Source organism: Dioscorea cayenensis, chromosome 3, assembly GCF_009730915.1.
Source record: "Dioscorea cayenensis subsp. rotundata cultivar TDr96_F1 chromosome 3, TDr96_F1_v2_PseudoChromosome.rev07_lg8_w22 25.fasta, whole genome shotgun sequence".
In the NCBI taxonomy this organism is placed as follows: domain Eukaryota; kingdom Viridiplantae; phylum Streptophyta; class Magnoliopsida; order Dioscoreales; family Dioscoreaceae; genus Dioscorea; species Dioscorea cayenensis.
This window is the reverse complement of record NC_052473.1, coordinates 7,831,383-7,836,463: the sequence shown is the minus strand read 5'-3', so window position 1 is coordinate 7,836,463 and position 5,081 is coordinate 7,831,383.

Below are 5,081 nucleotides of genomic sequence, written 5' to 3'. Positions count from 1 at the left end.
TTATTGCGATTAGGTTGGGCCGGTGAGACAGAAAGCGATGCTAGCTCACAATCACGCGATCACGTTAGCATGAAAAATGGGATTTCGAACTCTAGAATTTTTGATCTCCACCTCGATCTAGATCTCGAGTCTTGCTGAGAAAAAGGTGCAACCTTCGATGCCTTCGCTCGACGACGCAGGAGCATCGCGGTCTTCCCGGGGCTCGGCTGACGAAGAAGATGAAATGATGAGGTCGGTGGCAGAAGGCGATGAAGACTGAAGATGAAGACGGCGAGATCGAACTCGTCGGCGTCGCGCTTCCTCCCGCTCCGCATCGCAGACTTAGACACCATGGATCCCAAAGCCAGAATGATCCCTAACCCTAACCCTATTGCTATCCATGTTCACGGTCTCGCTGCTTGAGAATGGTCTCGCTTCAAAGTTCGGCTCGTCTTATCCGAGCGTCGCCATCCGAAGACCTCACCACTCCAACCTCCGAGGGCGTCGCCAACGGATCGCCAACGCCGACAAAGATTTCTCCTTTAAGACCCCACACGCAGCGAGCCACCTCGAGATCGCTCGCGAGATCCGGAGCTCAGACCTCAAGCGTTCGCGAGATCAGTGACGATGAGATACGTAATGTCCCTACTCAATGAGGTTTCGTTTAAAAATGAGGTCTCTGTTTATAAGCTCTCCGTTTAAAAATGAGTTCTCTCGTTTATATGCTTGTTCGTCTTTGTTTAACTATCGATGTTTACATGTAATATATTGCGCTTTACGTTTAAAAAGTACTTAAATATCGTTGTTTCTATTTAAATACTACGATCTGCAACCTTCGATGCCTTCATTTCGACGACTAGGAGCATCGTGTCTTCCCCAGGTCGACGACGAAGAAGATGAAAGAGATGAGGTCGACAGCACGGGGAAGACGAGACGAAGACGGCGAGATCGAACCCTCGTCTGCGCCGCTTCCCTCCGCTCCGTCAGCGCGACTTAGGCACCATGGATCCAAACCTCGGAATGATCCCTAACCCCTAACCCTATTCACGTCCATATTGCGGTCTCAGCAATCGAGAATGGTTCCGTTCAAGTTCGACTCGTCTTATCCGATGTATCGCCACGAAGACCCCGCACCACTCCGACCGCCGAGGAACGTCGCCAGACCGGATCGCTAACGCCGATAAAGATTTCTCCTTTAAGACCCCACACGGCGAGCCCAGTTACCTTCAAGATCGCTCGCCCGGATCTCGAGCTCGAGCACTCAGCGTTTCGCGCGAGATCGGCCACGATGAGATACTCAATGTCCCTACTCAATGAGGGTTTCGTTTAAAAATGAGGTCTATGTTTAAAAATAAGCTCTGTTTTAGAAATGAGTTCTCTGTTTATATGCTTGTTTGTCTTTGTTTAACTATCGATGTTTACTGTTTAATATATTGCGTTTTACGTTGAGTACTAAATATTGTTGTTTCTATTTAAATATGTACGACTGCAACCTTTCGATGCCTTCGCTCGACGACTAGGAGCATGCGGTCTTCCCCGATGTCGACGACGAAGAAGATGAAAGAGATGAGAGTCGACGCACGGGGAAAGACGAAGACGAAGGCGGGCGAGATCGAACCCTCATCTAGCGCCGCTTCCTCCCTCGTTCCCGTCGCACCGAAACTTAGGCACCATGGATCCAAACCTCGGAATGATCCCTAACCCTAACCCTAATAACATCCATATTGCGGTCTCCATGATCGAGAATAAGTTCGATTCGAGTTCAGCCCGTCTTATTCGATGTCGCCACCGAAGACCTGCCCACCACTCCGACGCGAGGAAACGTCGCTAGCCGGATCGCCAGCGCCGATAAAAGATTTCTCCTTTAAGACCCCACGGGCGAGCCACGCTTCGAGATCGCTCGCGCGATCTGAGCTCGACACTCAGCGCTTCGCAGCGAGATCGTGACGATGAGATACTCAATGTCCTACTCAATGAGGTTTCGTTTATGAGGTCTATGTTTAAAAATAAGCTCTCTGTTTAAGAAATGAGTTCTCTGTTTAAGAAAATGAGTTATCTGATGATGCGCTTTTTTGTCTTTGTTTAACTATCGATGTTTCTGTTTAATATATTGCGCTTTACGTTTAAAAAGTGCTTAAATATCGTTGTTTCTATTTAAAATATGTAATGAGTGGCCAAGATTAATTGGTTTTTATATCCAGGATTAATTTATCACGTAAATATTTGTTTTTCTGTTTAAATATTAATGTTTTAGTTTAAAAAATGAGTTTTTATGTTTAAAAATGAGTTTTTGTTTAAGAAATAGAGTTTTTGTTTAAGAAATGACTCTGTTTAAGAAATAAACTCTCTGTTTAAGAAATAAGTTCTCTGTTTATGAGGCTCTCTGTTTTAAGAAATGAGTACATGCAAAAGGAATGCAAAAAGAATGATAAAAAATGTATGCAAAAGGTTTAAGGGCAATGATGGAATTTTCATAATGCAGGGGTAAAAAGGAAGTGAAACAATAAAGGAAGGGCCGTCTGAGGTATCACAAAACTCACGAGTCGTTTGGGAAGATTTTGAAATTATCGAGGGTGTAAGCAGGTAATTTTTCCCTTTATTAAATTATGTTAATTAGAGTTTAAAATCGTATATTTATTACATGACAATGCTCCAACTGAAAACTCACTATATTTAATTAAATACTATAAATATTATAAATACCATCTTTTCTCCCCTTCAAAATCCTCTTCACTTCCTCTCCGCTCTTCGCCTATACTCACTCGCTTTTTCATCCTACCTGCGCCTGACTACCGGCCCTCGATTGAGGCATCGCCCTCTCCACCTCCTTTTCTCCGTCTCCCTTGGCCCAAAGCTCTTGATTGAATATTTCCTGATCTTTTCTTCTTGTGATCATTTTAGGAGTTGTTTGTGTGATTCCATGCTCGAGTTTGTGGGACCAAAGTCGAAAGAAACCGATTTTAAGAGTTTTTCTTTTCTTTTGTGCCTTTGAAACCGCATTTATGGTGATTTTTGAGCTTTGAGAGGTCTAATTTGTTGATTAGGGTGTGCTGTCTTGGTTTTGAGAACCCTAGATGCGTTGGGGCATTAGTTTGGCTTAATGATAGCAAGATGTTTTGAGCGCATGTACCCGGTTGTACAGTACACACTCGTGATTTGAATTACTCGTGTCTCTCGTGATTTGTTCCATTTTTATTTTTCATTTTCTATGATGGTCTGATAGCGGAAAGCGGGACATCCTCATTTCCACCCATATCTAGTGAATAGCCCACCCATGTTTGGTAGCTTTTTGTCAATGCCTAGCATGGATTGGGCCGACATTACCATAAGGCGACGAATTATTGCATACATATTATACAAATCAATCAAGTCCATAGACGCCACTCTTGCAATGAATCAAAGATAGCCGGAGAAGCTTGTATCATAGGCTAATAACAAGTACCCTATTGGGCAACCAAATCCTCTCTTTCTTTTTCTTTAGCTGCTTGACTTCCCATTTGTGCCCTTCTTGATTTGTCTTTTCACTAGTCCACTCCACTTGCCAAGTTATACTCACGCGGACAAACCATACGAAAGCAGCTCGGCTTTATGTCGATGCGACAAATGTGAATGTGAGGAGATAAAAGAATATCATATAATTAGGATAAATAGATCACTAAATCAGAATAACACTCACCTACAAGAGGTATGGGAAAAGCAAAGTCATTCATATTTTCATCCAGATCAGGTCCAACACAACATTTAAAGCTCGACTAAGTCATAGCAAAGGAAAAGGAGACGAGATGCAAAGCATTCCTTCTTCCCATCGCAAATATAAAAATCATTTATCAATTAAATTCACCAATATGCCGGAAATAGATCATAGTAAAACCACATGCGAAATCTCGGTGCCGATAAAGGCGCTACGCCGCGTGTAATCGCCAAAGAACTAATAAATGCCCAGTCCGATTAGTGTGTCTATCAAAGGTCATATATTTCAATTGTGTTAATGTTAGTGAATGCTCATTGTTTTGAATAATAGGCGACAAAGCGCCATTTTATGAATAATATAAACGAGTACTAAACGAAGTACTGAGAACCCCGATATGCAGTATATGGTATAATATAGAGAATAGTATAGAAATCCCGGTGAATTGAGCAGATATAAACATACTCGTGATGCGAGGGAGCGAGCTTGCTGAAGATTCGATCCCATAACCTCCCCTCACACTTTTGGTGTCATGTACCATCGTATGTCTAATGAAGTTGACAAATGCTCGTGTTGTCTCACAAGTTCCTCATTATTTAGTTTGATTGAGTTCTAGAATGCTCGTGAAATGAATGTTATCTTTGAATTTTCATCTATCCCTATCGTCAATTTGACCGAGAAGAATAAACGTGTTGGTACTCCCATGATTGTGTTTTATGCTTTTTGTTAGAGTGGAGCAACTGACTTACTAAATGCTTGGCTATTATTTACATCCTCCAAAATTGGCAGAATATGTTCAATCATTTATTAGGTACTCTAACTTCAGTGCTTTGTATGAATATTTATATTATGATATTAATCAAATTAATATTGAAATTTGTTTGTGATTTTTATAGTGAACATAGAACGTCCCATCGGAGGAACAAGGAGTTAGAAATATTGATGGATTCACGATGTAGATTCTATCAGTTGTAGAGAAACTACTAGAAATGAATAAAGTTAATTCTTTTACTATAATGTTTGTGTTCTCTAATTCCATGATGGAAATTTACTAAAATTTTTAAACTTCAATATGTACATGAGATTAAGTGATGCATATAATGAAAATGATGATGGATATAAATATGCCTTTCTTTCGGGCATGGAGCTCGAATCTGAGAGTAATTTATTATCCAAGTTACAATTTCAACGGTTTCAATTCCACACAAGAGATCGAGATAGAAAACACCTCAAAATTGTGGTGTTATGTGGTTAAAGGAGAAGGAAATATTATAGAGTCACCATATTATGGAGCAATATTGGATATAATTAAACTTTGGTATACAACTGTAGAATAAAAGTTACATTATTTAGATGTGATTGTTAAGATACTTTAGGAAGGTATTGGTTATAGAAAGAATTAAAGCAGGGATTG